This window comes from Aphelocoma coerulescens, chromosome 1 (genome assembly GCF_041296385.1).
Source record: "Aphelocoma coerulescens isolate FSJ_1873_10779 chromosome 1, UR_Acoe_1.0, whole genome shotgun sequence".
NCBI lineage: Eukaryota > Metazoa > Chordata > Aves > Passeriformes > Corvidae > Aphelocoma > Aphelocoma coerulescens.
In genome coordinates this window covers 87,290,746-87,308,001 of record NC_091013.1, presented here as the reverse complement: position 1 = coordinate 87,308,001, position 17,256 = coordinate 87,290,746, and the positions used below count along the sequence as shown (strand labels likewise).

At 38.3% G+C, this 17,256-nt stretch overlaps 1 protein-coding gene and 1 long non-coding RNA gene across 12 annotated transcripts in view; one reads left to right on the top strand and one right to left on the bottom strand.

Moving 5' to 3' along the window:
* The window catches only part of LOC138110973 (uncharacterized), a 138,275-nt gene that overhangs the window by 1,094 nt on the left and 119,925 nt on the right, over positions 1-17,256 (bottom strand). The gene's annotated exons all lie outside the window — the stretch shown is intronic.
* The window catches only part of DLG2 (discs large MAGUK scaffold protein 2), a 1,009,135-nt gene that overhangs the window by 933,746 nt on the left and 58,133 nt on the right, over positions 1-17,256 (top strand). The gene's annotated exons all lie outside the window — the stretch shown is intronic.

Below are 17,256 nucleotides of genomic sequence, written 5' to 3'. Positions count from 1 at the left end.
CTGGAAAGTAAATGTGATCTCAGAGTCACTGTTCCCAGTGTTTCATCGAGACGTGACATTACAGACACATTTTTATGACATCCACTTGTTCCTAATTTAATAGCAAATTTATCACATTATATTGTTTAGGGCACTGGTGTCTGCTCCTGATTTCATACCTGGTCTTCTTTACAGAAAAAAGGATGAGCTACAGGAACACTGTCAAGGTCAGAACTAGGTTCCTAAAGCATCTTCTGGAGTTATGAGTTACAGCATGACTTCAGTGTATGGCACTTCTTCAGATCTGATTTACACAGGTTTCATTCTGCTTAAGTTAACCCTACCTATACTGCAATTAGGGTCTTTACTCAGTCTTTACTCTGGTTTCAAGCCAGAATCATGTTCCAGGAGTAAAAATAAGAATTCCTCTTTCATCATTGATATTTACATGTGGATTCATCTTGAAAGCCTTGTGAACTTTAGCAGATCTTTCAGCAAAACTGAACTGGACGTAAATTTTCTTGATAAGTCTTTGACAATCTCTTCATTTGCTTATACTTTAATAATTAATTATAACATCAGTAAGAACAAAATATGAATTAATAGATGTGGACCATGAGACACTTCATATCAATTTCTGTGTTGGGCTTACTATCTGGCCAAATCTAGTGGTTACTGCTAGAAGATGATGGCTCAATTTGCAGTCCACAGCTCACCGCATCTCCTGCTGCAGGTCCAATAACCACAGATTATTAACTCCCATGAAAAGCAGATAGGAAACCTGGCAGCCAGGTGAGTTTCACTGGTTTAGTGGTAAATAACTATTCTTTCCTGTAGATTTGATCTCATTCATCAAATGCCTAATAATTTCTTTCAATATTTGAATCATATGCTGTATTTTTGCACAGGCCAAGAAGTATGACCTTTTATTATAGCTACTGTGTTAGTAAAGTAATCTTTTTTTAATTGATGGTTTCAGGATTGTAGTTTACTTTAATTTGTATTATTGCTCGATGTTAAAATTCAGAATATGTTTAAACAAGATATGATTAGAAATACAGGGTTTTCTTTTAAGTGTCCTCAGTGATCAATTTATCTGCCTTTGTCTGTCTGCTGCACCACCAGCAGATAGTCATTTAGAAATACATACATATAGGTTTCCTTCAAGAATATCAAAACAATTTTAAAATTTGGATAAAATTCAACAGATAATTTTGCCTTTAATGAGGATTGCAACAGCTTTGGCTGTAAGAAGTCTGGAGAAAAAGATTGTAAAATAAATAATCAACATTACTGAAAATATGAAAGAATAGGCAAATTGACTAAATTAATGACTTGAAAACTATCCAGCGTAATGCAAGGATCATGGCTGAATTTAGCCTGTAGAAAATGGGGTTGTTTTCCTCTCAATAGAGTATGAAAGTGTTGTCTGGTAGATGGATTTTCAGCTACTTTAGTTTTAATTTCTCTGTATTGCCATCCTAAGGACATCAGGCTTGGACAGACATAAGAATATATTCCCTTCTAATGTGGACAGTGTGCAGAAGGATTAAAGTTTCCTCTCCCTAAACTTCTTACTTGCTATAATTTCCTTGCTTCGGTGCAGCAGCTCTAATTTGCATTAAGATGAGGAAAGGAAAATCCCTACTTTGTTTGTTGGCATTTGAGTTTTTAGCAAAGGAAACTTCAATTATACTCAGATTTCAGTGCTGCTTTTTTAGGAAATTTTATAAAATATTAAGCTGCTGCACTTGTACTTTTAGTGTTCCATCTATGGAAATGCACTACCTAACCCAGCAGGTTACACAAAAGATTTGCACTCATTTTTCTACTTGCCTTGAGTTCTAAATATATTCCAGAGCAACTGGGGACATGAGTTTGAAAGGTAATTTTGTTGTCTTTTGGAGGAGCAGATAGATAAGTATATGAAATATGGGAAATACTCTAAATTTATTTATTAAATATTCCATAATAATTATGTCTTCTACAAAATCAGTAAACCCCATCTGCATTCAATATAACCAGTAATGTGGCATGAATTGAGGAGTCATACACTGCCATAGCTCAGACAAAAATCTTAGTGATAGCAGGACTTTTACTCCAAGTTACTGTTTAGAAGATCTCTGCCTGTTAAAAGCACACAAAGAATTTCCCATCCTATCTGAGCTCTTTCTCCAGGAAGATAAGTGGTATCATGCTGGAATTGAGTAGCTCAGATTCTCCCTTGATTTAGGACCTAAAGATACACAGTTATATTGTTAAAGAGATATTAGGTGATGCTGGAGCACTACAATGAGCTGTTTGTTCCTTTTAGGACACTCAATTGCAGTTATTGGAGATAAAGGGATTTTTAATAAGTCATCTCAGACTGTTTAAGTCACCTAACACTGAAGAGTCTGACATCAAATTGTTCAGATTTCTGAATTTGATGTGTGAAAGAGGTTGGGGTTTTTTTATTGCAGCTCAAATGGAAGTTTTTCTAATGGGATCAGAGGAGTACATCTAATGCTTCAGTTTCGGGTCAATATCACTGAGGCTCTGGTTGTACTTTTATGATGTGTCATAAACAAGAAAACCTCAACAGGTTTAAGAAAAGGATGATCTAGTCTCTCTCTCCCCCTGACTTCTGACATATTATTAAGGTACTGGAACAAAAAATCATGAGGAAAACCCCATTGACAACAAATGACTATATCCATTCCTTTAAAAGCACAACATGTACCTGGCCTTCTGTCCATTTCTGCTATGAGAGGCAGAACAAAAAAAAGGTAAATCTATGGAGTTTTCAGTGCTGTTACTTCTCTGCAGAGCTGTAGCTTTTTAAGTCAAGGACTTAGTCTTTTCAGTCATCAAAAAGGGAATATTTCTTGTAATTGTGTCTTTATTATATACCAAAAAGACTACACCCACAAGAGAGGTTCAGGAAGACAGCATGTATGCTCTCTTAGAGTATTGCTAAAAAGTACACCTGCAGACATTTAGGTCAAATACTTCAATAAGATTCTCTCTGAGTGGTCTTTATACCAGAAACTTTGCAATACTCAAAACATTCCCTCAGAGTGAAACACTGGGTATGTTTTTCGTGTAGTGTTTTACCTCTGATCACACTGGTAATAGGACTACATGGGGGAAAGAACATTTTAAAAAATCAGCTCTGCAGACTGTTCTTGGAAGAATGAAGTACCAACAGAAGTAATTTAGTGTCGTTAGATCTGGAGAAGTGCTTGTATGAAAATATAAATGCTTTTTAAATAATGATGGTAGGCTGGGACTTCAAGACTGTATTTCTGTGAATTATTTTCCCTATATATATTATATTCCCAATTATTTTGGGAATAATCATCCCAATTACAAGAATAATTGAAACTTTGAGATTATTAGCTGATTTTAGAATTTATTTTCTGATTTCTTAGCAGTTTTCACTGATGAAAAGAGTCATCCACTGTCAAGGCTAAAGTTTCCTCTACCAATATTTTGCCTGACATAGACTTCCCTAACGGATGATTAATGGGAAATTTGCCTTGGTAGAATAAAAAAAAGGAGATGTTTATAGTTTTGGGTTGCTGAGCAATGATGCTCTGTAGAAGGGGGCTGTTCTTTACATTTCCTGAAGGCCTATTGAATTGTACCTCATGTTTTTTTGGAGGGAGAGCATTTACAGTTTAACTCCATTAAGCTGCATTTGCAGCTTAAAATTACAATAATCTAATAGAGTCATAGAAAAGTTTGGGTTGGAAGGGACCTTAAAGACCATCTATAAATTCCATCCCCCTGCCATAGGCAGGGACACCTTCCACTAGACCAGGGTGCTTAAAGCTTTGGCTTTCCCAAAATCAACCCTTACTTGCTTAGGAAAGGTTTCTAAATTCCTCCTGTGAGCTGTCCCTGTATCCTCCTGTGTGTACTGCACGGTGTGTCAGTGACCGAGCATCTCACAGCAGCGTCTGCCCAGTAGAACAAATTCTTTTAGAAGTTCAAGTTGCATCTTTCCTTCACTCATGTTTTATCTGTTCTCTGTACATTAAATCACGGAAACAGTGAGGTTGGAAAAGACCTCTAAGATCATTCTGTCCAACCATTAAACCAGCACTGCCAGGTCCACCACTAAGCCATGTCCCTGAGCACCACATCTACACAGTTGGGGAATTCTTGCAGGGACAGTGATTCCACAATTTCCCTCTTCTGCAAGACAGTTCGGTTGTGCCTTTTTTTATGCTCTAATTGGTTAGCATACATTAAATATACATGTAAACTGAAATTAGTAACATCACTCTGTTCTGTTCTTGCTTTACTCATCTCTTTAATGTTGTATTTGGATGGTTCCAGGTCTCCACATGCTTCTCCACAGTATACTGCAGGTACCTTGGGGAAATACCCATTAGTTCTTTGATGGACTATGGGCAGCTTGTTAGTTAATCCATTATCTACATCCTCATCAGTCACACTTTTCAGCTCTATATTCCTTCAGTGGCACAACTATAGTCATTACATTTCACATCTTTCAACCCTTCACAGCCATGCTTTTGTGTCTGTCTGGCACTCAGAGTGAAGGGCACAAGATTTTGGCTGTCTAGGACACAGGCTAAAATGCACAAACCTAGAGGATGTTCACTGTGATTGTAGTCACAGACATCTATTATTTGGGGGGGGTGAGTGAGAAGCAAATTAGTGAGTTGCCACTGCTCAGTACTTGTTCCCTAGAGCAGAGTTTTGAAATAATAGTCCATCCCTTGATATACATTTCCACTCTTGCAGTCCTGTTGTGTGTTTTGAGTGAATTTTTCTAGATTAATTTGGATTCAGTTCTTTCTGCATTTCAGAAAGAATGGGATTACACTTCCCTAAAAGATTAATCCATTCAGGTCATTGCATCAGTATGCAAGTAAATGGTAACTGAAACAAATACACTTTTATCAGTGATGGATTTTAGTGTTATAAGAATTCTGCTAAGTTGAATAACATCACAATTCACTTTAACAAGAGCATCACAATAAATTCTCATCCATTCAGTGATCTGGCCAGTTTCTCAAATTTCATAAAACATCAGTTAAAACATAATTAAACCATCATGAATGCCTTCTGCTTCTGGTCTCTCTTCTCCAACAATTCACCCCTCATAATTAATTAAGTGGGATGAGGAAACAAATTAATTTTAACGACTTGAAAACACATTTCTACACCTAATCCAATATATAAATAATGGTGTTTCAGCAGCATTTCTTTCAGATTCATCTTAACTGGAAATGAAGAAATGCTTAAATTGCAGCAATTCATGCTAGTGTAATAGTCCCCATGTTTTAATGGTCTGATTTTTTCAGGCTCCCCCAGACCTTTGTAATAATAAATCTTGTCATTGCTGTCACATCACTCCTACCTTATTTTAGATCCTCATCCCTGTCCTTATGCTCTGTAGGCAGGTGATAATCTCATTTTATTTGGTAAACCTCTAGGTTTTGTTTTGTAAAACTCAGGGATAAGCTGCTCCTCTTAATAGCAGGGAGCAAAATAAGTGAGCTTTGAGATAATCCCATTTGGTGACAGTCTGTGAAAGAGGGTAATGCATTTTTTAGGACTTTCCCAGTATTTGGTTTATTGTGTTATTTGTGCATAAAATACTGTTCTTTACCTCTTTTTTATCTCTTAAGGGAAAGAGACTTCTTTCCATGACACCATTTTTAAGTGAAGCATTGATTTATTTTCATTGATCTCACTGCATAGTGTTTAAGAAATTGATGTTGCCATTCAGCAACATGTCACACTCTTGTTCTCCCTCAAGTCATTACAGAACAGGTCAAACCTTGAACCACCACTTTCCAGTCTGAATAGTTTTCAGTGTCATTCAAGGAGAATTCTTGGTCCAAGTAGAGAATTTAGCAGCATGTATAAAAACATTGCTGCTGATTGATGGGGGGAGAAACTTGGAACTGACTTTGCTAAAATGCTAAAAGCATTTTCCAAGGTGGCTGCAGGAAGAAGCAACCCTCAAGGGGAGGATGCAGAGGCAGGGAGCAGAACTGACTCAAAATTGCCTGTAGAACTGATGGAAGTGCACTCAACTTCCAAGCCATTTTATGAGCTACAAGAGCCCAGCTCTGGCATCCCAGCATTTCATAATGGTCCGTAGAGGGTGATCGAAGGTGCCCAACTTAGTTACATAAATTCTGTGTACAGTAAATGGAAGTGTTGAGTAAGGAATTCAGTTTTGCTGTCCTAATCAGGGACTTTGGCCAAATGCATCCTTAATGGAGCTCCCTTACCGAGCGCAGCAATACCTTAGGGATGGGCTGAGTTCAAACATGCTGCCCTGGATTTAGTTTATGGAAAAAACTAAATTCTGGAAGACATCTGAGTTCTCCCTCTTGCTGAAAGCCTGGTTTCAGTCTCTGTATTAGGTACCAACTCTTAGGAATTTGAGACCAAAGGTCCACAAATGAGGATAGGCACTTTATTGAGCAGCAATGTTGTTTAAAATGTAAGAGGAAGAAGTGGTGGTGGTGACGATGTTCCTCACATTTTGCAAAACAATCTGGCAAGAGCATTTTTCCCTGCATTATTGCTGTTTCGTCAAACCTGGAATCATTGATGACAGTCAGGATGGCTCATTCACCACTGCATTCCTCAGACTCCATTCCTCCTTCTAGAATTTAGAAAGTTTCTCCCAAACTTTCACCATCCTGACCCCTCAGTCACTGTGCTTTTCAAGAGAAGAGGTGAGAAATGTCCTTTCCAAAAATGGCTACCTGGTGGTTAAGACATTTCATGAAGATGAGAGAGTTCTAGATTTGAATCCCATCAGTGTGCTAAGGAAACTGCATTTTATCTCCCACTTCCTCAGCCAATGGTGCAGCAAAATCTTGAATTTCTCATACTCAAGTGTCTAACCACTACTAGAAAAAGGTAAATATCATGTCTGTGTTTTTGAATGGGATTGGTCTCTCCTGTTGTGGTCTTTCTGCTTTCACTTTTGTATATGTTTGTTAGGTATATTCAAAGCATAGTAAGATTTAAATATATAAAATAGGGTTAAATGCAGTCTGGATGTTTCCCTGCCTTAAATTTGAATTCCATAAATTTTAAGTGAGAGAGAGAGACATCCAGCTTCTCATAAATTTGCGAGAGTAAATGTAGTCTAAACTACTTGGTCCAGCAAAGGAGCAGAAACTCTGAATTTTGCAATAGGGCTGTGGTGCTTAAAATCCATGTCTGTTGATTTTAGGCATTAAAAATGATCAGTCTGAATCTTACTTTCAGCTTTGAGTAACCTATCAGTCTCCAGTAAGTTTTATCATAGACTGTATTCAATACCTTTTGCCTTACTGCACTTCAAGCGATTATCAAAGAGGTGAGATTAGAAATGGTCCTGATTTTCAGGATCATCTGAAGCTTTCTGAATAGCAACCACCAAGAAAGTCCAAGGCAATTACAATCACAGTCATAGCTACAACTAAAATAAATCACATGCCAGCCTGGATTTTCACGTTGCTGGAGCTGCCATTTCATTTTTAAGAAGCCCTTAAACTAGGAGGCCATTTCAAAGATAATATCAATGATTAGCAAAGAAAGTATCATAGTTAATTTGTGAGCCACTGTGAATGAATTTATTTCAGTCCAAAACAAGATTTCCACCTGCTGCAATATGATATGTTAGATATGGCTTTACCTCACCAACAAAATGATATTATTTCTAAAAATATGTTTCTGTGGCACAAATCTTTGGGTGTGCCTATGGAAGCCAGATAATCTTGCAGGCCGCTTTGCACCCAGGGCCTTGATTCCTCACAGTGCAGAGCTTGTTTACTCCCAAGCTCTCTTTTGGAGCAAACTGGTTCCCTTAGAGGCCAAATGTGGAAAACTTGGTTTTAGGACAGTGCACTCTGGAGATTCCAGTGGGCAGCATGGATATGATATCAGCAGTCTGGATCCCTTTGTATGACACAGTCTCTCAGACTTTGCTCTAGGAGATGTCTCTACACCCTCATCCCACTTGTTTAGGACATGCAACACTATTCTGCTGTCATGCTGTAAAACATTTTGTGAGGCTACAATGCTCTGTATCCATTACTTCAGCCACTTTTCAGAGGAGGAACACCACAGTTATCAACGGATCATTCCTCAGGGCCAGAGGTTGTGACATGGGCTCAAAGCAGCCCTGAGCCCAGTGCTGAGCTGTGTGGATGGTGTGTGCAGGAGGGCATTAACATTGGACACTGAGATTGCAAATGGGTTGGCAATACTGAGCCCTCTCTGGTGCAGATATGTCTAGCTGTGTAAATGCAGTCTAGCAATAAGGCATCTGCACCCTTTTATAATTAACTTCTTTTACAAAGTGTCCTGATTCAAGAAGATCTTCACGACAACTGTCTCAGTTGAGAGGAAATTTGGTAGACAGTGAAACCATACATGTGAGTTGCGTTGATTCCGAAACGACAGGGTATTTTTACATAGATGTCAAGAGTTATAAGAAGTGCTTTTTTCCCTCCAGTATAATTATTTCACATATGTCCAACACATTCTGTTCAATCTCTTGTCTTGTGAGGATCAGTTTTGTGACATTTATAGTAAAGATGTACTGTTGTTTCTAATTCTGCTTCTCTTTAAAATTCTGCAGACTTGCAAAAGACCCAGCAGCTGTTGCTTTAAAATGCAGATAAGTAGGACACTATGCCACTCATGGGTGCCATCATTACAGACCCATGCTACTGTTTTCTGTCAGCTAGAAGCTAATTACTTCATTTTTTACCCTGTCAATCATTTACAGAGAGACAAGAACAAAGATATCTTTAGGGCATACATGGCATCTTTTTTCTCCAAGTCATTTTATTTGCATGAACATTATGGTGATATATCTCTTATTTAGTTTAAAATGAAATGTAAGCAGAGGAAGATATTTCTTAAAACATTTCTTTAGATGTTGTTGCTGCAGCATTTATTAACATGCAATTATAATACTTTATTTTCACTAGAAAAGAAACTTTTTTAATGAGGTTTGAAAAACAGTTTCCGGGAACTTTCTCATCTGCTCATATCTTTACCCAAAGGCAAAGGGACCTAGTTTTGTAGTGGGAGAATTTCTCTAAAACTGAGGAATACTTGGATTAACTGCAAGAAGAAATAAGGTACTGTATGAGGACATTAGATGTATTTAACAGTTTGGTCAAAATCCTAATATTACTGTGGTAGGTTAGAAAATGTGCGTACATCCAGAGTCTTGTAACCTGAGCCATATTTATGTAGGTTGTTTTAATATTGTAGGCACTAAGACTTGCACCAGCAAAATTCTGTAGCAAACAAGCAAAATTTAGTTTTGCATTGAAACACAGAATTAGTCTGTAACATTTGTGTTTTTAGGAATATTCAGTGCTCATAAATCTGTGATGTCTTTTCAATCCTTTCATTCAGTGTAATCACAGAACCACACAATAGCTTGGGTTAGAAGGGACCTTTAAATGTCATCCAGTTCAATCCCCTGCAACAAGCAGGGACATCTTCAACTAGATGAGGTTGCTAATCATGAAACACTGCTTGATATTGGAAAAACAGAAGATTACTCAAAATTATATCCAATAAAATTATTTAAATTGCTTTGATTTAAAATTCTTAGTAACTGTGCCAAGACTTTCAAATAAAAATTAAGCACACCATTCCCTTAAACATCAGAGGAAGGAAAAAGGGAAGGACATAGGATGAAAGAAGTGCTTTGATAATAACATAAAAATAGTTGTATCTACCTCTCAATTAGTGTTTCTCATATCTCTAAGCTTTCTCTGAAGGAACAACTAGGTGAAGAAACAGATATGTAGACAATGACTTGCATAGCCTGAAGAAAATTATTGTCCCTAGGAGTGGATCCCAGCTGTCTATGGGCAGCTGTATCACATTTGTACAAATGGGGTTTCAGCTTCTCTGGATGGATTTTTCTCTTCCTTGGAAGAATTTTTAGTCCCATTTAAGTTTTCAGAGACCACAACACCTACTTGTTAATTGCATATTGTGTATTATGTTAGTGGTTATATTACACTTGCCTCCATTTCTTGGGAACAAGTGTCCCCTATTCCCTCTTTCTTGAAATCTGTAATTTCATTAATTTTATTATGCTTTTTTCTTGGTCACTCTCTTAAAGGTGAGAAGGCTTAGTCTGTACAGTCTGTTCCTGTGAGAAAATTGCCCTTATTGCCCTTTCTGTTCCTTCTTTGCCTTTTCCAGGTCTTCTTTGGGATGAAAGGATCGGGGCTGTCTGTAGAGGTGTGTGGGTGTCTGTATCATGGTATAATAACAATTATTTATCTTGTGTTCTTTATTAATTTCCTTAAATGGCATGTACAAATTTGCCTTTTTCACTAATGCCAAGCATTGAATTCATGTTTTCCTAGAAGAATACTCAAAGTCTCCAGCACTTCTTCCCTGGGAAGCATTTTCTTACCCAGAATATGTCAGTATGTAGATTTACTGAATACTGATATTCCCCATGCTTCCCTTTGCATTTACTCACATTGAATTCCATAGAATCATGGAATAGTTTGGGTTGGAAGGGAACTTAAAGATCATCTAGTTCCTACACCCCTGATCATCTAGTTCCGACACCTCTTAAAGCCACACACAACCAGTACTGTTCCAGCACCTCACCACCTTCATCATAAAAAATTTCTTCCAATCTAACCCTGCCCTCTTTCTGACTAAAACCATTAAAGCCCCTTGCCCTATTGCAACAGGCCCTGCTAAACAGTCTGTCCCCATCTATCTTTATAAGCCGCTTTCAAGTACTGAAAGGCCACAGTGACAACTCCCTGAAGCCTTCTCTTCTCCAGGCTGGACAGCCACAACTGCCACAGCCTGTCCTCCTAGGAGAAGTGCTCCAGCCCTCTCATCATCTTCATGGCCTCCTCTGGATTCACTGCAACAGGTCTTTGTCCTTCTCATGCTGGCGACCCCAGAGCTGGGTGCAGCACTCTGGGTGGGGTCTCATGAGAGCAGAGGGGCAGAATCCCCTCCCTCAACTTTCTGGTCACTTCTTGTGGTGCAGCCCAGGACATGGTTGGCATTCTGGGCTGTAAGTGTACATTGCCAGGTGTATCTTCAAGTGTTTTGTCATCCAGTCACTGGACATTTTATAATTCATTTGTAAATCTTCTGAGTCAATTTTTGTTTTTTCTATCCTTGATACTTCAATGTCTCTAGTAAATATTATTGCCTCATTTTTCATCACCTTTTCTAGATCACTTACAGGATTTACTCGTGTGAAAACAAAACCTTCTTTATTAACTCTTTTTTCCTATCCTTTAAATATTTACTTATTCTTCACTCATAGAACTCTGGTTTTTTTTCTCTTTTTCTTTACATTTCATGACATTTTGGTGAGGAGGTCGGTTGTAAGTTTTCTGGAAATTCTAGGTGATATTTCTGGTCCGTGAGTTTAATGTTCCTAAGGAAGTTAAGTAGATCTACCTGTTTCTCGAGTCAGATTTCATTTGTTGTTTCCCTTTAAAAAACTGGCTCAGTATTTTCCATTTCCACATGTTTGAGTCATTCATCTCATCCTGGTAATTCATTACTATTTATTTTATTGATTTGTTATTAAACTTTGTCTACTGACACATCAAGTGCAGATGGTTCCATTGATTTGACAGGTCTGAAAGGCTCTTCTGTGGGTTCATCCTTAAACACATTCTGTAGTTGATTGTAAATAATTCATTTAGCTTTATTGCTATGGCCTTTTCTTTCCTCAGCTCTCTTATTACACCCCAATGCCCTGTGTAATTGGTATTTAGTTTCTGAATGCTGCTGAATGCTTACTGTAGTTATCCTCATGATTCTCCCTCATGGCGGGGAAATCCCATCTATCCTTGCTTTGTAAAGCAGGGCCCCAGAGAGAGACAGACACTTGGTAAAGGATGCTGAGTAATGAAACAGTCAGGTTTGCAGGTCCTCAGAAATGTCTCCAGCTTTGAGCACAGAACTCCCAAGGAGAGATCTCACTGACTGAAAGGCATCAGCTTGAATTCGGTGCTAGAGGCTGGATTGATGGCAGCAGGTGTACTGAGTGTTGGGATACCCACAGCAGCCAATCAAAAAAGATGAGGAGTGATGTGTATGATGCTCTGACTGCTGTTGGTCTCTGTGATTCAGAGCTGGAAGGCACTCCTTGCTGCCTGCCTTTTTTTCATGCCCACTTCCTTCAGGCTGGTCATACATGAGCTGCCAACAAGCATTTGAGGAGGTAGAAAAGTTTTCCAAATATAGTGACAATGGTGTTGTAAGGCCAGAACATTCCTGTGGCCTGTTTTGCACCTTGGTTGTGACAGGATTTGTGGTGGCACATCCTCTCCTCAGTGTCCCTGCAGATCATGGCAATTCAGGACCAGGCCTGCCCCAGTGTCTGCTGCTCTCTGAACAGTGAATGAACCTGGCCTGGGGCACAGGCTCATGCTGGAGATTAGCTGAAAGCACAGACATCCCCACTGCAGCAGGCAGGGGATCCCTCAGCCTTGAGTAGAAGGGAGGAACAATACAAACTCTCAAAAACAAAGCAAGGAAATGAAAAATCTCAACCCACCTCCCTAAAGACCAGTAGTGCAATGGAACTGGTAATTAGAGGCAGTAAATTATTGCTACAGCTGTGAGAGATGCAAAGATTTTCGAAAGCAGTCCTGCTACTGGGAAGATTTTTTGAAATTTTCCCTCAGAGGCAGTTGCATGCTGCAATAAGGCTTTCCTTAACAAAGGCCTTTCTGATAAAGAAGATAGTGCCTATATCTACCCTTTAAAAGAGAGTCTCTTGCTCTTAAGTTCGAAAAAAGGATTTCAAGATACAGATTTTTGAGATCATAAGGCAAAGGCCTCTTTGAAGATGAAATCAAGTTCCATACCATTGATTTTTAAGGTGTTTTCAAATTCATATTTATTTCATCACACTGTCTTGTACTGACTTGCTTGTTTATATTAAAAAAATGAAAGTCGTTCATTGCAATACAAAATCACTCTGTTTAGAGTCTTTCCACTAAGTTGGTTCACTTGACAGAGCTTACTGACAGAATTGTAGGGGTACATCCCAGCTGTGGAGAAGAAACATTTCAGGCTTTCCTGGAGAAACAGATCTTTCCTTAGCTTAATATTTGACAGGAAATGCTAGGTTAATGAGACAGAGGTAGAAGGAAAACTATTTAGAATATAACATTTGCTCTGCTAGTTGGATGATATATTAAACAACCAAATGTAATTTGATCCTGTAAGGCCAGAGTGGTGAACGGTAGAGCTGGACATAGGAAAAATGTTTGGATATTGATTCGCTAAAATGATTTAAAGACTACATGCTTGTGAACCAAGTGCTTTGGTCAATCTATAGAGTTAAGGCAGATTCATTTCAAAGGTGGCTTGAAACTCCTATTTACACTATTTCTGTTTAGTGCAACCCAGCACTTTATGTGCTATAGCAGCTTTCATGTTGCTGAAGTAATATTAATTAATCTTCACACACAGCCCTTGACAGAGGGACACAAGGGTCAAAATTTATTTGATATAACATTGACACATCCATGGAAACTCCACAGCTCCACATTAATTGTCCCTCCCTGACCTCTATGGGTTTCCCCAGCACCCTGAAATGTTTGGTAGTCTATGGGTTGTCTGGGCAGCATTCTTGGTGCTGGGAATCACTCTCCCCCAGCTGACTGATGGGTGAGAGTCATCACCTACATGCAGGGAAAACTGTCAGCAAACTGAAGAGTTAAACCTAATTCTCCTTAAGCCACATTTTCATAATTTGTCACCCACAGATATTTCTAGTGTTTGATTTTTTTTCTATCTGGATTTCTTTATTTGTTTTTTTAAACATTGAACATTTTCCACATCCTTTGACCTGTCAGCATTAATTCAAGTCATTAATTGACAATTCCATTTTCTCAGCTTCTGTATCTAGTCTCCTCTATAAAAGTAACATCAATTTTGTCTTGCAACTATCCTGGCTCAGAAGAAAGGTGCATCTAGCCGAGTGTCCTCCTGTGACAAGTGACCTTTCTGTGGCAGTGGTTAGCAGCAGATGTTTAGGGAACATATAGGAACAGGGCACATATGGTCTGATCCTCTCCCCGCTGTTCACCACAACCTTCTCCAAAGACAGCAACCTTGCTCATCCCCTAAATAAATCACTAAATTGCATTACTGTTTCAATGTTGGAAGTAAAAAAATATGAAGTTCCTACAGCTTGTAAATGAGGCTACAAAATATTAAAAAATTCTAAGAATTGGTCCAGGAAAAAAAGCTTGTTGATGAATATTTCAATCTTTTACACATCAAGTGAAAGAAAAACATCTCTTCAGTCACAGACATTTGTTTGTTCACTCTCTTGCTTGTTTGTTTTTCCACAACTCCCTGGCATGTCAGAATAATAAAAAAAGAATTTTTTTGGTCCCTATTCTGTCATTCTGCAACACTCAATTCATTTTGATGGCATGGGTTTTGTGTAAGCAAATGCTAAATGACAGTGTAATTTATACTTCAGGCTTTTCTGACAAAATGTATGGCTTCAATAGATGCTTTTATTGAAATCCGAAACATTCCGCTCTTTATGTTCAATTTGCTCATCACAGCCATTGATATGGCCATGTTACCACATTTTCTGAGCACCTCACTGTACCCTCTTTGCATATGCTTATTTTACCATTAGGAACCTGGACACTGAATCACAGAAATATTCACACCATCTAGATCAGCCCATTTTTCTCATCTAATGTAAATGCTCAGAATTATTTCTGTCCCATAGGTATTTAGTTCTCTCCATTACTCTCGAGGGAGTTGAGACTTCTCTAAGAATATCTGCATTGCACCTAATTTTTTTTCCAAAATACGAACAAAAGAAAGCCCTCTCTGCTGTAATCCCATGGCTGTACCAGGAGTGCCTACACTGCCCAAGGATGGCTCAGCCACTCAACACACTGTAGTTCCCAAACCATTTTCAAGTGATTCAAGATTTTTTCAGTGTTGGTGCATGATTCTGAAGATCACCTGAAATTGTACACAGCTTGAGCATCTCTGTACCATCCTCAGTTACCTTCATCAAGGCACTTTTAAGCCAAGTGAAGTATTTTTATCCACTACAGAAAATGCTCTCAGACACCAAAGTCTGTTATTTTATACAGAATATATATTAAAAGTTCTTGATATGCCCAAAAGTGATAAATGGGGTCTAAACTCCTGTATCTGAAAATATTTTATACTTCAGTCCTTGTGAGTAGATATGGTCGTAGGTAATTTAGTTGGAAGGAGATCATGCTGATGTTGTATGTCCAACCCACCTCTCAAAGCGTGGTCAGAAAAGTTCTTGTCATATTTTCTCTATTGGGAGAGTGCAATTTGCTCCTTCTTCCTACAAGGCTTGACCTCATGCATCTTCCTTGTTAAGGATAAGGTCTGTTATTCTTTTGGAGGCTTTTCCTCTGCCAAAGTGGAATGGAATGAAGGGAAGAAAATATTTCAGTTGGAAAGGACCAACAAGGATCATCTAGTCCAAAAGCCTGATCAATTCAGAGCTGAACACAAATTAAAGTGTGTTGTTAAGGGCATTGTACAAATGTTTCTGAAACACTGAAATTGACCAGCTTTCAAGGAGGCCTCATCAAATACCTCAGTGGGGCCAGCAAGCAAAATAACATGAGGAAATTTTTGGATCAGCCTGTGGTGAAGATGACACACTAAGACATGCTTATTAAACTTATCCCTTCTACAACTTTCCCAGCTACAAGATCTTTTTGTAGGGGGCATTATTCAGTGTCTTTAAAAAGCAGAGGAAAGATGCCAGCATAACCTTTAAGCCAGTGAAGGAGTTATTGTTCATTTATAGCTGTCAGAGACATAAACTGGGGTTTTTACCATTTTTCCTCAGTCTTGTATTTCCTGCACACACATATCTTATATTAACTGGCTTGACACAATCATTTGACTCAGGCTTAGGAAGTGGTAGTGGTTTATGAGGTTTCAAACTGAATTTTACATTCTGAAATGTACCATTTCTTTAAAGTAAATTTATAGAAATTGTTTACCTAGGAGCAATATTAGAAAAGCAACTGCACCTGTGAATTATTTTCTACTACATACAATGTGTCGTGGTACAGTTAGGTCTAAGTACATGTAATCTGTTTAAAATTTGTCAGATTACTCAAATACTAAACAAAATTTGGTTTAGGAGCCTGACTCAAGAGACTGCTGGTTTCACTTTGCTTAAACTTAAGGACATGGCTTTTACTAAATATTTCCCATCTAGAGTTAATTGCTAAGTAGAAGTAAGGGTTCATGGTAATTTTTTTTCCTGCAGGACAGAGGAATGTCTTAAAATCAGTGTAAACTTAAGCCAGTATAGGTAGGAATTTGTGATGGCATGGGGAGGGAAAAGAACAATCTGGTTTTCCTGGACAATTTGGTTTTAGGCATTTTATTGCCACAAGACTCATTTCAAAGGAAGATAGTAAAAGGAAAGGTCCCAGTTGAGTTGCTTAAGTCAGCAATTACACACAGAATGAGGAGCATCATTATAGACAACACTATCAAAACTCAGAGCTTCATTCATGGCAGCAGGAACTTATCCTAGTTCCTGGTTTCTCCTAGCTCCTAGCACCATCCAGGAGCAAGCAATCAAAGCACTTCTGTTACTGCACCAGACCTTCATCTTGTCAGCCTCAGAGCAGCTTAAGGCAAATTCTGTCAATCTTAAAGCTGCTTAGGGTAATGTTTTCAAAGCAACTTAGCAATTCAAAGTCTAATCTTCATTGAAAGTCTACAAAACCTTGTCTCAGATGTCTTACCTTTTAAAATGGGATGCAGGAACTTCTGATGTTAAGCTTAATGCTGCTTTTGAGCACACTTGAGCTGGAGCTCCCAGGGAGGAGGGTGTGGATAATGCAGTGGAGTGAATGAGGAGTTGCAAGGAGCTCAGTGCACCATAGGCCTAATTTTTTGTTTCACAGAGAGAAGCTAAGAATTTTAACATCATCCTCTTGCAGCTTTATTCAAAAATGTTGAAATAGATATTGCTGCTGTTAAATGTTTTGGGTAATGGTGGTCAATCAGCGCTTTTGTATTCAAAGTACATTTCTAAAGAAAATTGACAACCAGACACATAGTGACGTGACCAAATTTAATCATTAACATTACATAAAGAAGTAACAGTCACATTGTTTTGACACTGATGAGGTGACATCAAAGACTATTATTTTAATTTTTCATTTTTGTTTGTTTGTTTCTGCTTTTGAATATTCTGGCATCTTATTTTCAAGCTTTTGCCTATGAGGA